Source organism: Canis lupus, chromosome 32 (genome assembly GCF_003254725.2).
Source record: "Canis lupus dingo isolate Sandy chromosome 32, ASM325472v2, whole genome shotgun sequence".
NCBI lineage: Eukaryota > Metazoa > Chordata > Mammalia > Carnivora > Canidae > Canis > Canis lupus.
The window spans coordinates 13774221-13801740 of NC_064274.1; the positions used below are offsets into that span (position 1 = coordinate 13774221).

General features: G+C 34.0%; 1 protein-coding gene and 1 non-coding gene across 6 annotated transcripts in view; one reads left to right on the forward strand and one right to left on the reverse strand.

Annotated features, from left to right (window-relative positions):
* Window positions 1-27520, forward strand: part of CCSER1 (coiled-coil serine rich protein 1) — a 1365561-nt gene that overhangs the window by 404790 nt on the left and 933251 nt on the right. The gene's annotated exons all lie outside the window — the stretch shown is intronic.
* Window positions 3892-4028, reverse strand: LOC112647403 (U4 spliceosomal RNA). The gene has a single exon (XR_003128310.1). It is a non-coding gene; the product is annotated as a U4 spliceosomal RNA (small nuclear RNA).

Below are 27520 nucleotides of genomic sequence, written 5' to 3' on the forward strand. Positions count from 1 at the left end.
TATTTTTATCAGACTGTTATAAAAATAGCAGAAAATCTATTTTAGAAATCCATGGCAATGGATTTTGACAAGATAATATACAACAAATATGTAATAACTCACCTTTTGTAGATCCATTCAGAAGGAAGACAGGACAATTCTCATTATCTTCTGATCCATTCTGTCCCCTACCTCACCTCTGCCAGGTAATTTCTATGTCACACAACTCTAAGTGGCCTTCTGAAATTATTATTTTAAAAGACATTCACCAAGACTAAGTCCAAGAATGAAACAGCTTATTTACAGATGCTTTTGTTGGTTTATGGCTACATGTTGCCCTAGAGAGTATCACGAATCTTCATGATGTCTTAAGTGTTAACTTTAATGTTTGTGTCTTTAATTTAGCTGAAAGATGTGTAAAGTATTATAAAGTCAAATAGCTCCCTCTTGGCTGAATATATAAAGTTGAGATTAAAGCATGTTATTCTAGTGGATATCAATCATAATTTATGCCCAGTAATTTAGTTTTGAATTATATTTCCAGATTATACAATATGAAAGAGCAATTGATTTTTCCCTCTAGGCTTTTTTGAGCCAAGTCCTGGTCTTACAAAAGTTCCCTTAGATATCTAGACTTCCTCTGAGTTATTTGGCTATTTTCAGTGGTGTAGCCATTAAAGTAAATTCATCAAGTAATCTTCTATGACCATAGGAGCGCAGTTATAAGTATACATGTCTGCCTTTATAAATAATATTTACCTATTTATCCAACTCATTACAGGATTTTATTTTTACTTTATTATTACAAGATTGGAACCTGGCATTAATGATAATGATCACCATGCATATGGGTCGGGGATTGCTGTGAATAATTCAAAAATCACAATACGTTTCACAAGTGGTATACTCTTCATTGGTTTTTCCTGAAGCTACTATTTGGCATTACTAATGACTGACATGTTCCATATTTGGCTGCCACTTATTAGATCGGTTTAATATCTACCTACTTTAACAAAAGTCATTCTGAAATTCTTTATATTAAACAGAATTAAAAATCAAAAGGGAAACAAATGGTAAAACATATTTTAATGTTATACATTCCATTAAAAATCATCTGCCTTCTCACTTTCAAAATAAAATGAAAGTTAAAATAAGACAAATACATTTTTTAAAGAAATAAACATAAAGGTAATATTTAAAGTTGGAAAGAAAATTGATAAATTTACTACAAAATGCAAGGCTAAGAAAAATTTTTATAATATTTAAACTATAGTCATATTTGATTTAATACTATAAAAACAAACGTTAAATTTCATGCCCTTTCTTAACTTTCTCTGAAATGTTAACAATTTGTAAAACATATTGATCTGCTTTGGTATATTGTAGTGTTAAAAGATATCCTATTAATACTTATTTTGATATTACTTATATTGGTTAAAATTATTAATTTACCCATAATAAGCAAGCAACAAATAAAGCAGCTGCTTTTATTTCTTTAGGCACCAAAATACAGTTTATACCCCATCAATTCATAGTTCATAAAGACACCAAATTTTGTTCCATGTTTGCTTATCTTCATGCATCTCTTGGAAATTACCCCCATTATAAAGCTTCTTAATAAGCATCTTCTTTTTGCTGACACATGTAAGACTTTGGACTAAATGAAGTATAATTTTTTTTTTGTTTTAACAAGGCAAAAATGAAATATTACCTGAGCAGAGTTTGATAGAACCTGGTATTTTCACTCCTGTATCAGTACTGATATATTCTAAAGCAAAATGGCTAGTTATTTTGATAAATCAATATTTCTTGTTCATCTAAAATGAATGCTTCAGCTATTTAGCTTGTTGATGATGATTTCTTAATAGACTTAGTGTTAGATACTTAATATGAAACATTATCTCTATGAATTTCAATAATACTATAGTAAATCTACAAAATTACAAGCCAGGAAATAGATTAAATGTACTTTTAAACAGTAAACTATAAATATTGTTTAATATAATGTCATATAAACCAGAGAAATACATTAAAGTTTTCCTAAATTTGTAAGGAGTTATAAGCATTATGAGGATAGGAATAATATCTATTTCTTACTATGTACTAGAATTTAGCAGAATTCCTGTTGCATAAAAGATTCTCAATAAATATACGAATTATAAACACCTAAATATATTAAAAATGATATGATGGTAAAGCATCTTTGAACAAAATAGAATACAATATTGGGGCGCCTGAATGACTCAGTTGCTTAAGCTCCCAACTCCTGATTTTTGCCTCGGTTATTATCTCAGGGTCTTGAAATCCAGCCATGCATAAGGCTCCAAGCTCATTTTAGGACTCTCTCTCTCCCTCTGCCTCCTCCCCAGAGCACCCACCCCTCCCCACCCCAGCTTGTGCTTGCTTTCTCTCATTCTCTTAAAAAAACAAAAAACAATACCATCTTTAGTGTTTTTGAGGATATAATTTAAACAAATTATTTTGCCCAAACTGTAACTATAAAGTAAAATATGATATAGTAATTTCCCTCTCCTAATATCATAAACTTGCAACATTTACGAATGTTTTGCTCCTTTCTCAAGCAGGAATATGGAGAGAGAAGCTGAAAGTATCCTATGTAACCTTTTGAGATATTTTTATATCGAAAATTTAAAATCCTTGATTGCACCATTTTCTCCCAAACTGTTACCTATCTTCCTTAACTTTTTCTCTATCTATTGCTTCATGGTTCATCAATTTCTCCTTATTTCTTTTACTTTTTACCTGCTCTCTTATTAAATTCTGTGATTCAATTTAGCCACCAGTTGTCAGCAATAGCCCAGACATTCTGTTAACTTATGCAGTTACATCATTGCAATAAATACCTGATCTGAACTTTAAATGTACCCTCAATGCTACATAAGACTTTTAAATCTAATTACTTTTCTCTCTTTCACCTTAAAGAATAATACAAGTATTTTCTCTTTTTGAATTCACTACTATATTCCTTCTCATTCTTAACCCGTATATGTTTAGAGATGTTTTCATCTACTGTGTCATTAATGAATAGCTTAGCATGATATGTAATTTTTATTTTTCTGGAGAGATTTGTCCAGTCTCTTTCCTGGAAGTAGGCAGGCTGATTTGGCTCCCTTCTTAATGTTAATTCTGTTCTGCATGACGTTAGATTTATAACTTCTTCCACTATGCTATCAGTTCCCACTCCTGTATCAGCTTTTCCTTTTTCCTTTTTTTCTTGTTTTGTTTCTTTCTTTTTATCCTTTTAGGCTAGCATCTTTTTAATTATTTTTTGCAATCACTTCAGCAGCATTTTATCTATTCTCCATATTTAATAAAAAAGCCTAATTTTTTAAAATTATGCTTTATTATAGTAACTCTTTTCTATGTCACTTAAATATCATTAGATGGATTTGAGCAAAGTTTGGAGAAAATAATATCCTCTAGTCATTGATAATCTTATCTATGCCTTTTACTGTAAGAGAATCTTTTTTTTTTTTAAGGCTTTATTTATTTATTCATGAGAGACACACAGAGAGAGGCAAAGACATAGGCAGACGGAGAAGCAGGCTCCCTGTAGAACCCTGATGCAGGACTCGATCCCAGGACCTCAGGATCATAACCTGAGCCAAAGGCAGATGCTCAACCACTGAGCTACCCAGGTGCTCCTAAGAGAACTCTTTATATATAATCTCATTTAGTTGTCCCAATAAAACTTTAATTGATCATATTTTCATTGAGAAGACAACAAAACTGAAACTCTGAAAGATGTTACTTATCCGTTTTCACAAAATGAAAACAAAAAGACAAGTGTCCTATCTGCCAGGACTACTTGATTAAAAGTTGAAGAGTTTTGTTTTTCTAAAATATTCTACTTGTTTTAGGAAAATTTGATGGAGATTTCTTGATGCTATTATGAGAAATCATAACTAACAAATAATTTCTTTCATTTTACTATGTACATCTGAAATTTCATGACTTACACTTTCAATTAGCAATAATCGTGCCTCGGATAAACCTCATTGGCTACAATACTGCCACTGCGCAAAGCTACACTTTAATGTTATGTAATGAGCTATCAGTTTCTCTAATAATATTACTGCTGTCAATAACAATGTTACTATTTATTAACATTGAAGCTGTGTATTATCAAAACTCTTAATATTTACACAACAAGGAAGTTCAGTAATATGTAGATGGAGAATTGACTTTGAGTTTGGCAAAATATAGGTTAGACTTGTTAGTTTTATAAATAACATAATATCTGAGACTAGATACTCTCTTTTACAACTTGTGAAAAAAATATTTTGAAGACTTAAGAGGTAATATAGGTAGATTGTTGTGTTAGTTTTTTTTTTATTGCTTCCATAATAAATTAGCACAAAGTTAGTGGTTTAAACCAATACCAGTTAGGTTGACTAGGATTAAGATGTCGTCAGCAAGTTTGTTCACTTTTCTGGAAGTTTTAGGAAAAAATCTATTCCTTGCCTTTTCTGGCCTCTAGAGGCCACTTACATTTTTTGGCTTATGGCCTTCTCCCTCTATCTTCAAAGCCATCAAAGGCAGATTGAGTCCTTGTCACGTTACATGACCTTGGCCCTTTCTTTGCCCTTCTCCACATTTGAGAACTCATGGGATTACATTGGATCCACCTGGATAATCCAGGATTAATCTCCCGTCTCAAGGTCAGGTGATTACAACTTTAATTGCATCGACAATCTTAACTTGATTTTGTCATGTTGCATAATATATTCACAAGTCCCAAGTATTGGGATATGGACATCTTTGGGGAGGGGGGGAGCATTGTTTGCTCACCACAAGTATCAGAAAATTCCTGACATAGACTATCAATAAATGGAACCTATTACTTTTTATTGAACAAAAATTTATTAAATCCTAATTTCATATCTGCTATCTAGATTTCCATTAATTGTCTAATTCACAGAAACCCTGGAGGTAGGCAAGACAGGTATTACTCTAGCTTTACAACATTGGTTGTAAATTGATTTAAAACATTGGTACTAGTGATATGGGAATGCAAACCATCATCTCTTGTATTTACTTTAAGTGCTTATGAAAGTTATAAATATTATGTTGTCTATAGGTATTTGTTTAATAAATGGAAAGTTAATTGACTAAGGTCATCTTGACTACTAAAAATGATCTATATTCTTAAAATCTAAGACTAAAGAAAAATTCGGTAATTATTATTTTCAGTGTTAAGTAACAGAAAATTAAATTTTATACATGTGGGCAGCCCCGGTGGTGCAGTGGTTTAGCGCCACCTGCAGCCCAGGGGGTGATCCTGGAGACCCGGGATCGAGTCCCACATCAGGCTTGTTGCATGGAGCCTGCTTCTCCCTCTGCCTGTGTCTCTGCTCTCTCTCTCTCTCTCTCTCTGTGTCTCTATGAATAAATAAATAAAATCTTTAAAAAAAATTTATACATGTAAAGTTTTTCAGACTGACATTTTTAATACTGAAATTGAGGTACTTCGTATTTTCAAAGGCTTAGTTTGCCTGTGTTTAATGCAGGCCCAACAGGTCTGCTGTTATTCTCTCAATGAACATAGTCATTTTCAGCAATGCAGGGGTAACAACTCTACTGTTTTCTGATCTAACAATTTTACTTTTTCCTACGGGAGCAATTCTACAAATTGACAGAGTGGCAAGGACAAAAATCTACTTACCAATGGCATACAATCACTTCTTTGTTTCAGAGTTGGGTTTCTTGATCTCATTAATAGCCCCAAATTGCATGACAGGCTTTTCCATTTAGACAATTAACATATTAATATACTTCATGTGGTATCCATCTGCTCATATATAATTTTTCAGAAAGATTATCCATACCTCCTTGCATTCATGTCCCATAGCTATTTTTAAAAGCAACACATAATTACTAAATGTTATAAGATATTAATATATAGCACCTGGGGAAGTTATTCGCTTTCAGAAATGAAAAATTACAGGCAGATCTTTTTGTAAATCTCTAAAACTTAGATATTAAGGGATAGTATTAGAGTAATTCATTCCCAACTCACTTCCTCCCATACTTGAACTTTTTGTGCAATTTGGAAAATCAAGAGTTTTTGTGGGTACTGGAGGGTAACTTCATTCATAAGAATGGAGGATTTAAAAAGAAAAAGATGAGTTAAATCTTATGTTTCTGTAAATTGAATTATTATACAAGTCTTTCGTCTTCTTCCTCTTTTGTCAGTTCACAGCAAAAATGCACATTTAGTAATAAAAAATAAAAACAAAGAAAAAAGTCACAGCCATTTTTAAAAGATAATTTTATATAGAAATAAAATCAGGTTTCTTTGTGCTTCACATTTCTTGTTTATTAGAATGCAGAGGATATGGAAGTATATGTTTTTCATAATAGTAAATATAAATACACAAGCATAATTGTGCCACTGAATATTGTAAATGATACCACCTGTGTAGTTAATGGACTCTATCTGGAGCTGAACTAGTTCATATCAATTTCAATTTTTCCTGCTTACCATGTGACCAGAGGGACATTATTTAACCTTTCTGTACATTGATTTCCTGAAGTATAAAATTTGAAGTGTTGTCAACCAGAGAAATTCACCTAAGCCTCATGTCCAGAGTTTTTATTGCAGGTCAGTTACTTAGCTATGCAAGCCTGTGTGACTGACTTCATACACTCAGACTCCACCACCACCTCCCTGACCCCCCACCCCCACTTCACCCACTTCAAGAGCACGAAACAAGTATTTGCTATGAATCATGTTAGTTTAAATATCTGACCAACCTGGTATTATGCAGCCCCAGGTTTCAGGCAGACAAAAATACTCTTATCAGACAGAATATTTTAAAGGCTCAGAATTCACTTCCCAGGATCTGGCCAGGTGCCAGTCTTAAAGATATGCCTTCTTATGGGGGATGTGCACGGTTTGAACAACACAGACCTGCTGCGTTAACACTTTCCTTCACAACCCCCCTGAGGAAACTTCTCAACTCTTTACGCTGAAGTTTTTTTTCAAAAATAGTCAAGAACAAAGGCACAGATATTTTTCTTTCTTTCTTCTTTCTTTCTTCTTTTCTTTCTTTCTTTTTCTTTCTTCTCTTTCTTTCTTCTTTTCTTTCTTTCTTCTTTCTTTTCTTGTTTTCTTTTCTCTTTCTTCTTTCTTTCTTCTTTCTTTCTGAGTGATGAGATCGACACAGATATTTTCTAAAAAAAGTTTAAATTGCTGTTACTGCATATAATATATGTTAGCCTCTATTGGTGAAAACTGTTCAAGTATGTTTCTTTCTCTTAAAACATGCATTTGATTTTAAAAAATAAGATTTAGAACAGGATACTTTACTGAAGCGAATATTACACTGAATGTTAACTAACTGGAATTTAAATAAAAATTTGAAAATAAATAAATAAATACATACATATATACATGCATACATACTTGAAAAAAAAACTAAAAAATGAATAAATAAAATGAGGGGCCCACGTGGTTCAGTCAGTTAAGTGTTCAACTCTTGATTTTGGCTTAGGTTATGACCTCAGGGTCATGAGATTAAGCCCCACCTCGGCTCCAAACTGGGCGTGGGGCCTGCCTACTGAAGATTCTCTCCTTCTCCTTCTATCCTTCCCTACCCACTCACACTTTCTCTCTTTCTCTCTCAAAACAACAAAATAAAACCCCCAAAAAACAAAAACAAAACCTAAGATACTTTGCTTAACAAAATCCTTGAATTCCAGAATTCAAAAGTCAGTTCTGATTAATTATTTACTTCATTCACAAAGAGTTAACTAGAAAGTCCTTTTCATTTATGCCTTTTTACCAAAAAGATCTCTAAAATATTTTGGAATTATTTTTACTTGCAAAAATCTGCTTTAATACCATATACAATAAATTACATTATATTTTCTCTCCATAAAGATTAATTCAAACAGCTGAAAAATACGAAACAAAAATAGGTTAATGAATACATAGTAGTATATATAATTTAATCGAAAAATCTATATTATAGATTTGTAGCACCTCAAAATTACTATCTATTAATTCTATCATTAGAATATATAGATGAATTGGTACTAACCTACAAAGAAAATGTTTAAAGGAAACTCTTGAAACACTATAGTATGAGCACATGTGGAAGATAAATTCTAATCTTTCATTCAAGGAAAAATTGAATTTTAGAAGTCCAGTTCGTGCTTCATTTTTGTTGGGGACATTCGTTGGAAAATTGAAAGATGGGTATCATTGTGAGACAGTAAGGGAAGACCTGGTTCAGATGTGTTTGGTCTGGTTCCAGTTGATTCAAGTTCATTAAGGAAAGATATTGTTAAGAACAACAACAAATATGCAGTAGGTATGTGTGAAGTACATATATTATGTGGTTCTATATAATTAGTACCTAAAGAATTGTCAAGAGGCAACAGGGTGGCTCAGTTGGATAAGCAGCTGCCTTTGGCTAGATCGTGATCAGAATCCTGAAATGGAGCCCCTGTCAGAGTGGGCTATCCTGCTCAGTGGGAGTCTGCTTCTCCCTCTGCCCCTCCCCCTGCTCATGTTCTCACATTCTCTTTCTCTCTCTCTCAAGTAAATAAATAAAATCTTAAAAACTGTCAAATTATTTTGGGGAAAGTTCCTTTAGGGAAAAAAACTTAGGTTTTGATAACAGAAAATATGTGTCCCGTGTCTGCCTCCTGCTCTCAGTGTGATATTGATCAAAGTATTTATTTACTCTTCTTGACCAACGTTTTTTACACCTTAGATTTCTCATCTGTTATTTGAGTTGAGTTTTGGTAAGGAAGCTTAAGGGTTTTTTTTTTGTTGTTGTTGTTGTTGTTGTTGTTTGTTTAATTAGGCTCCACATCCATCAAAGCAGGACCCAAACTCAGGTCCTTGAGATCAAGACCTGAGCTGACATCAAGAGTCAGACACCTGACCAACTGAGCCAACCAGGCACCCCTAGGAGGCTTAGTTTAGGTAAAGAAAGTCATGCCTTGGTTTGGATCTAAACTATCAGTCCTGAAAAAAAAATAATAATAAAATGAACAAACAAACAGTCAGTCCTGGAACTTACAAATGCCTTGGCATGTTTGCCTTGCTGACAATTGGTCAGGGCACGCCTGCATAAAGTACATTTGCATGGGGACTAATTGATCTTCTATGTGAGAACTCCTTGTTCATTTAAAAGGCAAAAAAGCTTCATCTTACTGTGAAGGCTTGGTGTTTGGGGGAATTAGTGATTCTTTGGGAAATTTTGGTAGAAGTGGCAGTGATTTTTCACGTGTATAGTCATGCTTTGGCAGCATCTGAAGGGTGGATATTACCATATAGAGGATGGTTGACCAATTTCCTGAGCTGAGCAGTTTTTTGCAGTTTTATGTGTTGTTTTGTTTTTCTGTATATAGGAATCCCAAAGATTACCTTAAAAATGCAGGAGAAGAGGAAATTGTTGAATCTGGGTTTCTATATTAGTTGATGGCATAGTAGTTGGTAAAGTATGAGAACACAATTACTAGTCCTCATGATTAGTATAAAATTGAAATTACAATATGACTCTAAAAGCAATTTATAAACCATCAAATGCTAAATAATGTTAAAATTACCATTATTTACCAGTTGATTAATATGAACATACAATCGAACACAGGTTCTACAGAAGAGCCTTTCCATCAGATGTCAGGGAAACTCTCAATGACAGGATTTTTCCTCATTCTGTTCCCTTTGCTATGAACCACCTGATCTGATAACTGTAACTCAACTTTGGCAACAGGTCCTAGGAGACATACATATTTAAAGCTATTCTTTCAAGTATTATTATGTTGATGATAATGTTCACACTTTAAGACATCAAGAGCGAAGTGGAAAATTGATCCAATTATTTGGTTAATTCATGCTTGAGACAAAGTACAAATTTCTGCATAGTCTATGGAAAATTGACTAATATTACAAATTCACTGCTTTTAACTCTTAAATGTCCTAGATTCATATGCTGATAAGTAATCTTCTAAACAATCCTCATCAATTCATTAATTGCCTTTTTTATTTCTTAAATAGATTGTTTTGTCTATAGTAAATTTGTTTTTCACTGTGTTTAGTAGATCTTATTTTTCTTTCTTGTACCTCACATTAATCCTAACTACTACACCTCCTGTACTTGGTGTTTTTTATTCAGTTTATTATATTCTTTCACATATTTATGTTTCACAAATATATTATTTGGACAAAATACTTTTTTATAGATATATAAAGGAAAATATACTTTCTATCAAATGTGGTAAAATGTTAACCCATGTTTTACTGATAGGTTGAACCTTTAAATATTTTTTTTATTGTTGAGAAATATCCTGAGTATTGATTTTCAACTAAGCTTGTCTCTATCTCAAAGGTCACAATTATCTACTGAGAACACTTTGTGTGTGTGTATTTGCACGTGCGTGCACCCACATGCACATGCATATGCTTTTCTAGCACATCTGTTTCTAGTTTCAGCTAAATACAAGAGGTTAAAAGCAAACCACGGACGAAAGTATTCAAGGTGAACATTTGAAAATTAATATCATAGCAGAGTCTTATAAGTGTTAAATAAAAACATCTTAGGAATAAAATGTAACTCATGTTCTCTTAGAAATATGTAACCATTTACTTTTAATTAGAACATATTCTTTTCATCATCAGTGCCCAATAATATAAACATACAATTTGAGGAAAAAATGTATCAATATTATATTTATTCCAATTAAGCCAATTGTTTTAAAGATTTTATTTATTTATTCATGAGAGACAGGGAGAAGGCAGAGACATAGGCAGAGGGAGAAGCAGGCTCCCTGTAGGGAGCCTGATGTGGGACTCAATCCCGATCCCAGAACTTGAAGATCAGGCCCTGAGCCGATGGCAGAAGCTCAACCGTTGAGCCACCCAGGTGTCCCCAATTAAGCCAAATGTCACTGGTATGCGGAATTCTAAGATGGTCTCCAAGATTCCTACCTCCTGTCTATATACATTATAATCCCTAGGACAGTGTATAAAGATTAGGCTAATTCATAAGGAAAAGGTATTTTGTAATTAATATTCTAAGTCATTGACTTTTTTTTAAGTTTTTATTTAAATTCCAGTTAGTTAACATACAGTACAATATTAATTTCAGGTGTGCAATATAGTGATTCAGCATTTCCATACAGCATCCAGTGCTCATCACAATAAGTATACTCCTAATCCCCATCACCCATTTTACCCATCCTCCACACACCTCCCTTCTGGTAATCATCAATTTGTTCTCTATAATTAAGAGACTATTTCTTGATTGTCTCTCATTTTTTCCCTTTGCTTGTTTCTTTTGTTTCTTAAATTTCACATATGAGTAAAATCATAAGATATTTGTCTTTCCTGACTGACTTATTTTCTTAGCATAAGAAAATAGCACTACCCCTGTCCTTGCAAATGGCAAGATTTATTCTTTTTTATGGCTAATATTCCAGTATATGTGTGTGTGTGTGTGTGTGTGTGCACGTTTGTGTATACACAGTACATATTCCTTATCCATTCATTTATCATTTGATAGACACTTGGCTGTTTCCATAATTTGGCTATTGTAGATAATGTTGACATAAACCTTAGGGTGCATGTATTCCTTTGAGTTAGTAATTTTGTATTCTTTGGGTAAATACCTAGTAGTACAATTGCTAGATCATGGAGTAGTTCTATTTTTAACTTCTTGAGGGACCTTCATACTGTTTCCCACAGTGTCTGCTCCCATTTGCATTTCCAACAGCAGTGTAAAAGCAGACTCCCCAGCAGAGCACAGAGTCTTAACTTGGGGCTTGATCTCACAACTCCAAAGTCATGACTTGAGTTGAAAACAAAAGTCAGACACTCAACTGACTGAGCCATCCAGGCTCCCCTTCTGCACATTTTTTAATTGGATTATTTTGGTTTTGGGTGTTGAGTTTTAGAAGTTCTTTATATATTTTGGATACTAACTCTTTATTATATGTGTACCTTGCAAATATTCTTTCCCATTCCATAGGTTGCCTTTTAGTTTTGTTGATTGTTTCTTTCACTGTGCAGGAACATTTTACTTTGATGAAATCTCAATTGTTTATTTTTACTTTTGTTCCCCTTGCCTCAGGAGACATATCTAGAAAGAAGTTCCTATAGCCAATATCAAAGAAGTTATTGTCTGTGCTCTCTACTAAGATTTTAATGGTTTCAGATCTCACATTTAGGTCTTTGATTCATTTCAAATTTATTTTTGTGTACGGTGAAGGAAAGTGGTTCAGTTTCATTCTTTTGCATGTTCCTGTCCTGTTTTCCCAACACCATTAGTTGTATATACTGTTGTTTTTCCATTGGGTATTCTTTCCTGCTTTGTTGAAGATTGGCTATATAGTTATGGGTTTGTTTCTGGGTTTTCTATCCTTTTCCCTTGATCTCTGTGTCTGTTTTTGTGCCAGTATGACACAGTTTCCATTACTACAGCTTTGTAATATAACTTGAAGTCCAGAACTATGATGCCTCCAGCTTTGCTTTGCATTTCCAAGATGGCTTTGGCTATTTGGGGTCTTTTGTCATTCCATACAAATTTTAGGATTGTTCTAGTTTTATGAAGAATAGTGTTGGTCTCTTGATAGAGATTGCATTAAATGTGTAGATTGGGGTATTATAGGCATTTTAACAATATTTGATCTTCCAAACCATGAGCATGGAAAGTCTTTACACTTTTCTGTGTCATCTTTGGTTTCTTTCATCAGCATTTTATAGTTTTCAAAGTATAAGTCTTTAGCCTTTTTCGATAGGTTTACTCCTAGGTTTACTCCTAGGTTTACTCCTTTTTAAAAAAAAAAAAAAAAGATTTTATTCCTTTACTTATGCATGACACATGGAGTGGGGAGAAACATAGGCAGAGGGAGAAGCAGGCTCCCTGTGGGAAGCCTGATGCAGGACTCGATCCCAGAACCTTGGGATCATGACCTGAGCGAAAGGCAGATGCTCAACCATTGAGCCACTCAGGCATCCTGTATGAGTACTATTTTGAACGACCCTTGCAACCCAGGAATACAATTCCACTTGATTGCAGTAAATGATTTTTTTTATCATACTGATGAATTCAGTTTGTTGATATTCTATTGTTTGCATCTATATTCATCAGGATATTGGCTTATACTTCTGTTATTAAGTGGTATCTTTATCTGGTTTGGTATCAGGGTAATTAATGCTGGCCTCATAGAATGACTTTGGAAATTCTCCTTCCTCCTCTGTTTTAGAATGGTTTGAGAAGAATATGTATTAACTCTTCTTTAAATTTTTTGTAGAATTTGTCTATAAAGCCATCTAGTGTTGGACTTTTGTTGGTTTAGAGTTTTATAATTAGTGACTCAATTTCATATGGGTTATCAGTCTGTTCAAGTTTTCTGTTTTGTCTTGGCAGTTTATATTTTTCTAGGAATTTATCCATTTCTTCCCAGCTGTCTAATTTGTTGGCATATATTTTTCCATAATATTCTCTTATATTTGTTTATATTTCTGTGGTATTGGTCATTATTTCTCCTCTCCATTTGTGATTTAACTTATTTGTTTTTTTTTTTAATTTATTTATGATAGTCATATCAGAGAGAGAGAGAGAGAGAGAGAGAGAGCAGCAGAGACATAGGCAGAGGGAGAAGCAGGCTCCATGCACCGGGAGCCCGACGTGGGATTTGATCCCGGGTCTCCAGGATCGCGCCCTGGGCCAAAGGCAGGCGCCAAACCGCTGCGCCACCCAGGGATCCCTGATTTAACTTATTTGTGTTCTCTCTCTCTCTCTCTCTCTCGATGGTACTAGCTAGAGACTAAAAAACTATCTTTTTTTTTTTTTTTTTTTATTCATTTGAGAGAGAGAGAGAGAGAATGAGCAGGGATAGGATTAGAGGGAGAAGGAGGAACAGACTTCCCACTGAGCAGGGTTGTCCAATGCGGAGCTCCATACCAGGACCCCAGGATCATGATCTGAGCCAAAGGCAGACAGTTAACTGACTGAGCCCCCAAACACCCTGAAGTTTATCAATTTTATTAATATTTTCAATGAACCAGCTCTTGGTCTCATTGATCTGTTCTATTATTTTGTTTGTTTCTTTAGTTTCTGTTCTAATCTTTATGATTTCCTTCAGCTGCTGTTAGGCTTCATTTGTTGTAATATTTCTGGGTCCTTGAGGTGTAACATTAGATGATTTATTTGAGATTTTTCTTGCTTCTTGAGATAGGCCTCTATTGCTATATACTTCCCTCTTAGGACCACTTTTCCTGCATCCCAAAGGCTTTAGACTGCTGTGTTTTCATTTTTATTTGTTTCCATGTATTTTTTTTGGCTTCCTGGTTGCCCATTCACTGTTTAGTAGGATATTATTTAACCTCCATTATTTGTGGTCTTTTGGGATTTTTTCCTTTTTTTTTTTGGGGATTTTTTCTTGTGGCTGATTTCTAGTTTCATAGCACTGTATTCTAAAAATATGCATGATATTACTTCAGTCTTTTTTAATTTGTTGATTCCTGTTTTCTGACCTAATATGTGATCTATTCTGGAGAATGTCCCATGTGCATTTGAAAAGAATGTAGATTTTGCTGTTTTAAGGTGGAATGTTCTGAATATATCTGTTAAGTCCATATGGTAATTCAAAACCATTGTTTCCTTGTTGATTTTATGTTTAGGTGATCTGTCTACTGATATAAGTGGGGTGTTAAAATCCCCTACTATTATTGTATTGTTCTCAGTGAGCTTCTTTATATTTGTTTTGAATTATTTTATGTATTTGGGTGCTCCCATGTTGGGTGCATAAACATTTAGAATTATTATATCTTTTTTGGTCCCCTTTATCAATATATAGTGTCTTTTTTTGTCTCTTTCTATAGTCTTTATTTTATTTTAATTTTTATTTTTATTTATTTATTTATTTATTTACTTATTTATTATTTTTATAGTCTTTATTTTAAAATCTAGTATTGCTATCCTGGCTTTCTTTTGGCATCCATTTGCATGATAAATGTTTCTCCATCCTGTTATTTTCAATCTGCATGTGTTTTGTGATCTGAAATGAGTGTCTTCTAGGCAGCATGGATTTTATTTTTTTATTCATTCTAATACCCTATGTCTCTTCATTGGAGCATTAAGTCCATTTGCATTTGGAGTGATTATTGATACATATGTATTTATTGCCATTTTGTTACTTGTTTCATCATTGTTTCTAGAGATTTTCTCTCATCCTTTTTCGTTTTTGTCATTTCTGGTCTCTCATTTCCACTCAAAGAGTCTCCTTTAATATTTTGTGCGAAGCTGGTTTAGTGGTCTTGATCTTCTTTAGTTTTTGATTGTCTGGGAAACTCTTTGTCTCTGCTTCTCTTCTGAATGATAGCCTTGCTGCATAGAGTATTCTTGGCTGCTGATTTTTCTCATTCAGCACTTTGAATTTATCATGCCACTCCTTTCTGGTTTGCCATATTTTAGTTAAAAAATCTCTTGCTAGCCCTATGGGTTTTTCTCTGTAAGTTAAGGACTTTTTTGTTTTGTCACTTTATAAGATTTTTTCTTTATCACTATATTTTGCCAATTTAGTTATAGTATATCTTGGTATGGATGTGTTTTTTATTTTGATGGTAGTTCTCTGTGCTTCCTGGATCTGGATGTCTATTTCCTTCCTCCAATTGGAAAGTTTTCAGCTATTGTTTCTCCAAATAATTTTTCTGCCCCCTTTCTATTCTTCTTCTGGAACTCCTAGAGTATGAATGTTAATGCATTTGATGGAGTTACTGAGTTCCCTAAATCTATTCTCATGTTGGGGCACCTGGGTGGGGCAGTTGGTTAGGCATCTGCCTTCAGCTCAGGTCATGATTCCTGGGTCTTAGGATTGAGCCCTGCGACAGGCTCCCTGCTCAGTGGGGAGTCTCCTTCTCCCTGTCCCTCTGCCTCCTGCTCCCCCTGCTTGCTCTCTCTCTCTCTCTCTCTCTCTGTGTCAAATAAAGTAAAAAAAAAAAAAATCTATTCTCATGTTGTGTAATTGTTTTTTCTCTCTTTTGTTCAGCTTCATTACCTTCCATTATTTTGTCTTCTAGGTCACTAACTCATTCCTCTGCTTCTGCCAGCCTACTATTCATTGCATCAAGTATGTTTCTAATCTCATTTAATGCACTCATCATTTCTGATTCTTTTTAACTCTTTTATCTCTGTTATAAGGGTCTTCCTGATGTGTTCTATTATTTTCTCAAGCCCATTGAGAATCTTTATGATTGTTGCTTTAAATTCTCCTTCAGGCATGTTGCTTATATCTGTTTCACTCAGATCTCTGGCCATAGCCTTATCTTGTTCTTTCATTGAGGATAAATTCCTCCATATTGGCATTTTATCTAAGTCTTGCCTTCTTTTCTGTGTTAGAAAAGCCAGTTTTGTCTCCTGCTCATGAGCATAATGGCCTTGTGAAGAAGAGGTCATGTAGTGCCTGGGGTTTGGTGCCTCAGAGTATCTCAGGTGTTTGCTGTGTGAGTTCTGCTGTTGTGTTTTGGTTGCTCTGTCAACCAAAAGGCTTTCCTTGCCTGCTGTGGGCAGTGTTTGGTCCCTGGCTGGCCTGAATGTGGTGACTTTTAACTAAGTGTGTTCTGGTCTGCTTGCGAAATGAGTCAAAACCTCCTCCACCACAACTGAGGCCCTGCAGAACTCTCTGTCAGGAGATGTGTGGGCAGGGATTTGTGCTAGTCTTTTATGGGGAGGGTCCACTAAGCTGAGACTGAGACAAGGCTTGACTGAGAAGGGCAGTTCCACTGGAACACATCAGGGTAGGAATTGATGTAAGCAAGCTAGGCAGGCATTGTAGGCAGTACATCCCCCAGGTGGCTCTGTGTTTATGCTGAGGAGTGGAGAAGCGAAATGGTGCTGGCTAGCTCCTTTGTTTCTGGAGAGGTGTCTCCATGAATGCTGCCTCTCAGGGACACACTCTGAGAAGAGCAAATAATCCCCCCATTGTGTGTCCCAGATGCTTTTCATATTGCTGTTTCCATGCTGTCTTATCCCAGGTTGAATACCTGTTTTCTCCCAGGAGCAAGGCAGTTACTTTCACGTCTATCTCATCCAAGTCTACTGACCTTTAACCTCCAGGCTTTAAGCCCTATTGTTTGCAGGAACTCATGAAATTCAGCCATGCTCATTTTCCATGCCAGTGGATTTTGGGAAACATTCTGCTCATCCATCTGTACTCCTCTCTCTCTCTCACCCTTCTCTGCAACCATGATTCCCTCCTCTTCACAGCTCTTACAGTCTGTTTCTTCCCTAAACCACATCTCTGTACTTCCTGTCATCTTCCATGTGGCCTTATCTTTCCCTTTGGTTGTGGAGAGAACCACAATTAGTCTTCAAGTCAATTTCTGCGTTATTAAGGATGATATCATAGTTACCTAGTTGTGTTCCTGGGACAAAGTGAACCTAGGGTTTTCCTCCTGCACTGCCATCTTCCTCTCTCCTATGTTATTGACCTTTAAATAGTGCACTCATTCAGGTTTTCTTGATGCAATCATGGAAGACTTTCAACTTCTAGTCTAAAGGTTAGAGAAGGATGAACTCAGAGATACCAAGCATGGGAAGGATTTGGCCTTCCTTTTTGGCTTAAAGATGAGGGACATTATGAGGCAGAATGACAGTAGGCTCTAGTTGCCTGTTTCCAGTTGAGAATCAGTAAGGAAATGAGGACTTTGTTATTTCAGCTGCAAGGAACTTAACTCTCCCTACAGAATGAACATGTCAGTGCTTAGGAGTGATTTTTTTTTTTCTTTTACTCAAGAAACTTCAGAAAAGAACAAACTAATACTTTGATTTCATCTTTGTAATACTGCAAGCAGAACCCAAGTGCTATATGACAGACTTCTGACCAATGAAATTGTTACTAAAAAAAATGAGTGTTTAAGTTGCTATATTTGTGGTGACTTGTTTTGCAGCATTAAAAAGCTAATACAGTTAATGTAAATTTATCCAAGGAAATATGCCATGTAACATAGTATTTAATGACAGATTTCAATATAAAATTAAAAATCATCCAGTCAATTACAATTAAATAATATATCAAACAATGAAGTATATATGTATTTAATTACAATTACATAATATATCAAACAATGAAGTATTTATGTATTTAGCCATATTTAAAATAACTTGATTTTTATATAAACTATAAAATGGATTGTGAAAAGATTCTTTAAACTAATACAAAATCCTCTATGTAGTAAAACTCGCCCAAATTTGTTCAGCATTATAATTAAAACTTGATTAATATATAAATTACTTTTGTAAAATGCAGAGTGGGATTGCCTTGATGTGAAAACCCAAATAACAAAAATGACAAGAAAAGCTTTTAAAATATGCTTGTTTCTTACTAAAACATGTTTCAACACATTCTAAAATGCTCTCTTATTGTTATAAATCTAAACAATTAATGTTATATTAAGAACTATAATTGGGATCCCTGGGTGGCTCAGTGGTTTAGTGCCTGACTTCAGCCGAGGGCGTGGTCCTGGGTCCCCAGATTGAGTCCCATGTCGGGCTCCCTGCATGCTCCCTGTCTGCTTTCCCCTCGCCTGTGTCTCTGCCTCTCTCTGTCTCTCATGAATAAATAAACAAAATCTTTTTAAAAAGAACCATAATTAATAATTCTATTACTTGAATTTTAAAAAGTATATCTTATATTATCAATATAGAATTTTGTTGCTGTGTGGAATTACTTTTCTTCCATTTAGTACTGACTAATAAAGCTTAAACATGTTTCAGAAATAGTAGTCAAAGTAACAGTAAGGGTGTTTGACTAATAACATTAATGTCAAAGCAATGATTTTTCAGCCCTATTGCTATATTTACATACATCTCAGTAGCATATTAATTTCCAACTGTCATTTTGAGTATTAATATTAATGTTAAAAATAACTATTATTTCTAAGCTTAACTCTGTCAGATGCAGTACTAAATACATTATCTTATTTAAGCCTCATAAAAACATCATAATGTCAATTATTTTCTTTTATTATCCCATTTCATAAAAGAGAAAAAATTTAAAAACTCATTGAGTGTGATGTTAATATAGATGTTCCAATTTATCAGAAATATAAATTCCCAGAAAATAAGTATTTGTAAATAGTAATTTTTAAAACAGTTCCGTTCCAATTTGCTAAAGTATAATTTTCAAAAAGTTGAAACTTGACCATCATATAAATATAAAATAAACAATGGCTTTATTCAACTAATTAATTAATGAGAGAATCAGGAGATGCTAAAACTGGTTTATAGGAGAATTTGATGAACTGGGATTTTTGTAGTCCATCAGGGAATACTGAAATAAGTTTCCTAATAGATACCGAACTACTTAATATCCTATAGGGCAATAGCTGTAAGATTTAAGGTTATTCTCTCTCCTAGACACAAATCCCATCTATAATGGATAACATTACTCTAGATTGCTGTGGACAATAAAAATTTACATTGCTCTTAGAGAAGAATCATTTTCATTGCTAACAATTTTCCACAATTTATTTCACAAGTTATTTATGGATAAATTTCATGAAATCAAGAAGCTTTCCTGGAACCATATAAATATTGCTTCTACAGTGGTGTAATAGGCAGAGTAATGGCCCCTAAATGATGTCCATACCCTCATCCCTGGTACCTATGAGTATGTTACCATACATAGCAAAAGGGACTTTTTGAATGTGATTATGTTTAAGGAACTTAAGAGAGAGACCCTGGATTACCTGGTTATGCCTGATGCAGTTGCAAGGTTGCTTAAAAGTAGAATAGGGCTGTGAAAGAAGAGTCAGCACCCGAATGAAGCAATATGAGGAGGACTCATACCTCCATTGCTGATTTTGAAAATGGAAGGGGCCATGAGCCAAGAAATGCAGGGAGCTACCAGACGCTAGAAAAGGCAAGGCAAGAGATTCTTCCCTACAGTCACCAGAAAAGAACCTAGCTCAGCCAAAACCTTGATTTCAGCCCAGTGAGATCCATGCCAGACTTTGAATTACAGAATTCTAAAATTATGTTTGTTTAATTTTAAGCCACCAAGTCTGTGGTCATTTGTTAACAACAACAACATAAGACTAATACAAATGCCTAACATAAAGTATATGCTCAATAATTATCTGCTGAGTGGATAAACTAGTCAATGGTTAAATAAATGTAACTTGTTCAAGACACATAGCTACTAAGTAATGGATCCTTGATCAAGCCATTTGTTCCTGCCCCCACAATCTGTGCTTTTATCTGCTAAGTTTCTCAGTTTCTTATGCAATCATAATAGTATTCTTTATTTTATTTCCTGAGATTGTTCTTTACTGAAGAATAACACGTAAAAATATGTAGAAAACCATGGATTCTCAAGCATTCATTCTAATAAGCAGATGGTTTGTAGTCAATATTATTGTCAATTGTCTATTGCTTAGAAAACAGAAAAACAATATTTAGAATCTTTGATAATTATAGTTTTCTTTGTACTCTGTGAGAATAAAGCTAATGATACTAATATGGACACTATTACCCATCCTATAATGCATCTATTTCCTGTATTTTCATAGATGTATTTTAATTATTCCATCAGAAAATTCTAGTTTGGGGATGTCTGGGTAGCTTAGTCAGTTAAGCATCCAACTCTTGATTTAGGCTCTGGTAATGATCTCAGGGTCATGAGATTGAGTCCTGCCTTAGGCTCCACATTGCTTAAGAGTCTTTCTCTCCTTCTCCCTCTCCCCTCCCCAGCCACTCACATTTTCTCCCTCTCTCTGGAAAGAGAAAAAAAAATTCTTTTAGATTTTGAAATAAAATTCTGCTGCTGAGAACTTAAGTGCCTTAGGTTTTAAAGATTCATTCTCCAAGTAATTTTCTACTTTGAAAAAGGATTTTTGTTTTTTCAATTTCATAACCTTCAATCTGGAACAAAATAATAAAGATTTTAAAGAAGTAAAATTTAAACATGTTTTCTTACAATAACCATGCTCTAGAATTTTATACACAAATGTGTTAGATATTCTAAAATATCACTTATTAATAGTACCCAAAAATAAACCTATTTCTTCACCACATAATACTTTAAGATTTTAATTATTTTAGAGTATATTTACTAATAATTTTCTAATTCATAATAAAACATGGGGTGATTAGCAATACCTAATTAGAATTTTTTGTTAAAAATAACAAATATTGCATTTTTTTCATTTATTGCTTGTGGACAGAAAATCACAAGAAATTTATAAAAGTTTAACTTAAGGTTATGATTTTGTGAGCTTGAACTGAATTAATTAAGAGCTAATTTATAATGCCAAATCATATTGCTTTTTTCTCTCTCTTCTTATAGGATTAAGTTCCTTAAAAGAAAGACACATCCTTTATTCCTAATTCACTGGCTGTTGCATAGTAAATATTAAAAAAAAGTTTGTGAAATTTATGAATAATATAGTACATGAAAAGGGAACTTTTTAAAATTTTTTAAAAGAACTTTTCTGCTATTCATAGTTATTTTTTATTAATAGTTCTGAATACATTAAATCAAATAGATTTAAAAAAATATTTATTTATTTATTCATGAGAGACACAGAGAGAAAGGCAGAGACATAGGCAGAGGGAGAAGCAGGCTCCCTGCAAGGAGCCCAATGCAGGACTTAATCCCAGGACTCTGGATCACAACCTGAGCTGAAGTCAGACGCTCAACCGCTGAGTGACCCAGGCGTCCCAAATCAAATAGATATTTAGACACTCATTTTTACATGTAGTCTACCTATTATAAAGGATTAACAAAGGATGAACATATGTGAGAACAGAAAATTTAATCTTAAGGACATTGTAAAATTTTTTGATACATAAACATATAAATGTAAAGAAAAATATCCAAAAAGAAATACGATGCTTTTCTGAGTTGGAATCAAACTCAGAATGAGGTATTGGAGTCAGTTGGGTATGACTCTTAGAAAGAAATGATTGGCATACAAATGAGAAACTGTATCATTGTATTCTAATACTATTGAACTAGAAAACAGTCTTTAGTCTTGATTTAGATTGTAATCTAGTAAGGATTGGTATGATAAGGCAAATATGCCAGTCACTAAGGTATAAGAACAGTGTGCAAACAGTAGCAAATGTACAGAGATATGAGAGTCAAGGGGAGAAAGTATTCAGTTGAGTAGACTAGGAAAGCATTTATTACAACTAAAATAGAAGTCAGAGTGGGAATTTAGTCTGAAGGATTTGTTGCAATTATTGAGTGAGGAAGAATAGATGATGAGTTCAAGGAGAATAATCCTAGTATAGTACTACACCTCCAGAAAATGACTTAATTTTCTACTTTACTATAAATTTTGAGGTTATCCAATAGAAAGTAGTTCAAATTTTTTTCTCATCACTTCAAATATGTTTCTTTATATTTTTCATGTTTCTTTTTCACATTTGCTTTGCTTCTAACTCTGGGATACACCTTTGTTGTTGAGAATAATCTGTCCAATTCTAGGCGTGTCCTTTCCTACCGCTTTTTTATCTTCCTTCCTGATTACTTTCCTCCTATCTTTTTCACATTTGATTTTTACTGGATTCTTTTATCTTTGATCATAGACTCAACACTTGGGAATCATTTTACCAGGTTTTTCAGGTAAGATGACTGAATTGTTCCAATCCAAGTGATTTTGATTCACTTTCACAGTGGCTGTCATATTCATTCCTTTATATTCATTCATACTACCACTACTTAATATCAGGCCTTTTGTCTCACATCTTATCTCTAGCAATAACCTCGTAACTGGCGTCTTTTGCTTTACATATTTATTCCCTTTTCTTTCTTTTTTTTTTTTATTTATTCCCTTTTCTGTAGCCAGGTTACTCATTTTAGAACATACCTTCATTTGTATTGCTTTGTATTGCTTTGTTAAGCAAAAAACTTCAATAACTCCCTAATGAATGGAGTATTAACATTTAATTGGGTCAGGAGTTTTTTGTAATCTATTTTTCTCCAGGTGTCAATAATGAGTCTTCAAGGTTCAGAATAAAGTGCTGTGTTCTTATTTAATTCTCCTTTTAAATCCATAGACAAAAACTAATGTGATTGCTCTCTTTCTAAATTTCTAAAGGTAATTGCTCTGAAACACCCTAATTACTATTATCCCAAACTGCCACTAGCATTTATCATTTACCTCCTTAAGTTGTAATATCTAAAGGGTGAAGATTACAATGGGTGTATATATTCATACTACTAAAATAGCACCTTACACACTGTAGATATTTAATAAACATTAATTCTGAGGTTTAGTTTAAGTCTTTACTTATCTTCAGGATTCCTGCATTTGCTTATGAGTTTCTTTACTATGGGGCACCTGAGTGACTCAGTTGGTTACAGCTTCTGCCTTTATCCCAGGGTCCTAAGATGGAGCTCTGCTCAGGTCTCTGCTCAGAGGGGAGCCTGCTTCTCTCTCTACCTCTCCCCCCTACTTATGCTCTCTCTCTCTCTCAAATAAATAAATATAATCTTTTCAAAAAGTTCCTTTACTATGTTTTCTATCACATGTTGAAAATTAAAAGATAGTATATGCATTACTGTCCTCAGTAGCATGTGTGTGTTTGTATTTCTTCTTTTTTTAATCTATCGATGTGTTAAATTGAAAAGGAGTTCCATGTACCAAGAATAAGGTAATGATGGTAATTAAGACATTATTTAAAATATGACAGATACTTTATTTGAAGACTTAGATTTTAATAGCTTTATAAAAAATCTAAAGAAAAACACAGCACTAATAATATAGCAGAAATTGACATATTTGTTAAATTCTGAAAACTTTCAGATATATCACATTATGAAAATTAAAATATTGATCTATTCTTACTTTAATTAAAATTACAGTATTGCTATTCCTGAGTTCATCATGTAAAACCCTGCGTGTTTCTGCTATTATTCATCAAGTATCCAATAATGACAAGCTGTAAAGAAATATAGTCAAAGTTCTTTTTTTATCTTTATAACATATTGTGTAGCCTGTTTCAGTGTTCTAAAAAATATTATTATACACTATTTAAACTAGAAAGTTCCTATAAAAAATCAGGAAATATAGTGGAAAGAGTAGATTTCTGGCTATGTTTTATACTTGTTCATATTATCCTTAGTTCGAGATATACCAGATTACTAGGATGGCTCCATTATGACTTAGCCAATTGTATTATGTTACCTATCAGAATTGCATATATTATAGAGTATTTCTTACTCTATGAAGAAAATATTGAATTTAAACTCACACATTGTGTCCCTAGGAATCAAGCTACAAAATTTGATTATAATATAGACCTTAAAGAGTGGTATTAGAATTTGGGTCAATAGTATTTGTTCATTTATTTTCTGAGTATTTCTGTGTTCATTGAACAGCTTCAAAAATGTTTACAAGGATACCCAAAAACTTTACAGGTGCATGAGTGTGGCTTAGTGTTCAGCATAATAGTAAAGACTCAGGAAATATTTTGTCAAATACATAAATTTAGATTTATATGCTAATTAAATATAATTGTTATTATTTTTAAATGGCTTTGCTTTAGAGGAAGAAACATCTTTACTATCTAAATTTTTTTAAAGATTTTATTTATTTATTTGTTAGAGAGAGAGAGCACAAGCAGGAGGAGCAACAGGCCAAGGGAGAGGGAGAAGCAGACTCCCTGCTGAGCAAGGAGTCTGATGTGGGGCTCCATCTCAGGACACAGATCCCAGGACCCTGGATCCTGACATAAGCCAAAGGTGGATGTTTAACCAACTGAGCCACCCAGACACCCCTACAATACAAATTATTATTTATTTATTTATTTATTTATTTATTTATTTATTTATTTATTCTTACATTTTTATTTACTTATGATAGTCACAGAGAGAGAGAGAGAGAGAGAGAGAGAGGGGCAGAGACACAGGCAGAGGGAGAAGCAGGCTCCATGCACGGGGAGCTCGACGTGGGAATGGATCTCGGGTCTCCAGGATCGCTCCCTGGGCCAAAGGCAGGTGACAAACCGCTGCGCCACCCAGGGATCCCTACAATACAAATTGAAATAAAACCTTTGGAACTTCTTCTTTGGGAATATGTCTATTGACATCCAGTTGGCAGGTTTTCTAGGTTTCCATTTAAAAAATAAAAACAAAAAACGAAACACCTTAAGCAAGCTTAAGAAAAAAAAAGTGTTTTCATGGACTCTTTTAACTCACAAGTAAAGAATATGAGATGGCTTTAGTGATGTGATTCTGTCTCTAACTCTACTGTTTGTCTCCATATGTTGGCTCAGGTTCTCAGATAGGCTTTCTCCATGTAGGAGAAAACTATGACTTTTCTTAAAGTCAAACTTTGCTTTTTTTCAGTCATGATTTAATTAGAAGCTTGGCCTTCTCTCCAAAGGTGCTTATATAAATATTAGGAAAGGATTTAACTAGCCATTTAATTCTAGTGCCTATCCTTTGACCAATTACTACATGAAAGGAATGGATAGGGTGATGTTATTAAACATCCTGATCACCTTCTACCACTATGGCAGACAGTCTCAGAGGACTGAATAAATTGAGAAAGGAGTTATTTTTGTAAGAAAGGCATGGAAGAAAGGTAAAATGTGTTTCCCCATCTACATTGACTTTCTTTAGTTTTGCCTTTACATAACAAAGAAATTAAATTGAAATGTTCCACTGAAGTGTTCATGTTTTCACTTATACCTTGTGAGATAATATGTAGGGTTTTACCAGGAGAATATGGAATGTCAAACTTTTTATTTAAGAAATCTGGGGAGCCCTGGTGGCTCAGCGGTTTAGCGCCGCCTTCAGCCGGGGTGTGATCCTGGAGACCTGGGATTGAGTTCCACATCAGGCTCCCTGCATGGAGGCTGCTTCTCCCTCTGCCTGTGTCTCTGCCTCTCTCTCCTTCTGTGTGTCTCATGAATAAATAAATAAAATCTTAAAAAAAAAATCTGCCTAAAAATAATGAAAATATCAAATAAAATATTAGTAGAGTCTGGAAAAATTTCACCATTGCTATTTATCTTTTCAAATATTGTTTTGATTATACAAAAATTTAACAAAATAATCTTTTATTTATGTTATAATATTTGGAAATAATATATAACATAATAAGTTGAATCAAAATAATGGTGCTCAGGGCACCTGGGTGACTCAGTCAGGTAAACATCTACCTTCAGCTAAGGTCATGATCTTGGAGTCCCAGGAGTAAGCCCTGAGTCGGGCTCCCTATTCAGCGAGGAGTCTACTTCTTCCTCCACCCCTTGCCGTATTCTCATGTACTCTCTCTCTCCCTCAAATAAATAAATAAAATTAAAAAAAAAATAATGATGCTTAAGAACTAGAGCCTGTAGTTCCACAGAATGAGATGACTTTCATGTCCAAGGTTAAACATACAGGAGACAAATGACCTGTCAAAATTAAAACGTTGTTTTAAGTATATTAGATATCCAGGCATAACAATTATGTTATTAGCTGTCTTGAAAATAAAATATTTTCTGAAGGGAGCATTTAGAATTTAAATAACCTCAATTTTATTGGTAACGTGCCAATCATATGTGCTCATATTTTAAAATCATAAGTCACGTATTTTTATTCCTTAAAGTGGTACATTGAAATTCTGATGATTAATTATTTAATTTCATCTATCTATGTCAAATTGTTTTTAGTTACTTATCAGAGAATTAATCACAAGACATTTGTATTAAACCTTTTATCCATAATGTTATTCTTCTGTTATAAATTCTTTAAATAAACCTGATCCCATCCACTTATTCTGATTATATAATTTTTAATACGATAGAATTCAGTTCAGAATGAAGTTTCAGAAGTATAGAATATCTTGGTTGGAATTTTTCAGATGTAAATGAAATTAAAACCTATAGTGGTTTTTAAGGAAAGGCAAAAAAAAAAAATGTCAGCTCAAGCAGTCATTTTAACAGCTTTTTTTTTTTAATTTTTATTTATTTATGAGTCAGAGAGAGAGAGAGAGAGAGAGAGAGGCAGAGACACAGGCAGAGGGAGAAGCAGGCTCCATGCACCGAGAGCCTGACGTGGGATTCGATCCCGGGTCTCCAGGATCACGCCCTGGGCCAAAGACAGGCGCCAAACCGCTGTGCCACCCAGGGATCCCCAACAGCTGACTTTTTTATGCTGAAAGTAAATTGGGAATAAGGAACACAGTATTTGAAAATGATTATAGTCACTGGAAATACTTATATTAATAGTTATATTACCTCAAGTGAGATTGAATATATTTATAAAATACTTAATCTAAATACTAGAAGGAATTCTATGTTAACTTTATGATATTTTTTATATCTTTGAAATTAATTGGTCTTAAAAAGTCAGTATTCCGGGCAGCCCGGGTGGCTCAGCGGTTTAGCGCCACCCTCAGCCCAGGGCCTGATCCTAGAGACCTGGGATCGAGTCTACTTCAGGCTCCCTGCATGGAGCCTGCTTTTCCCTCTGCCTGTGTCTCTGCCTCTCTCTCTCTCTCTCTCTCTCTGTCTCTCTGTCTCTCTGTCTCTCATGAATAAATAAATAAAATCTTAAAAAA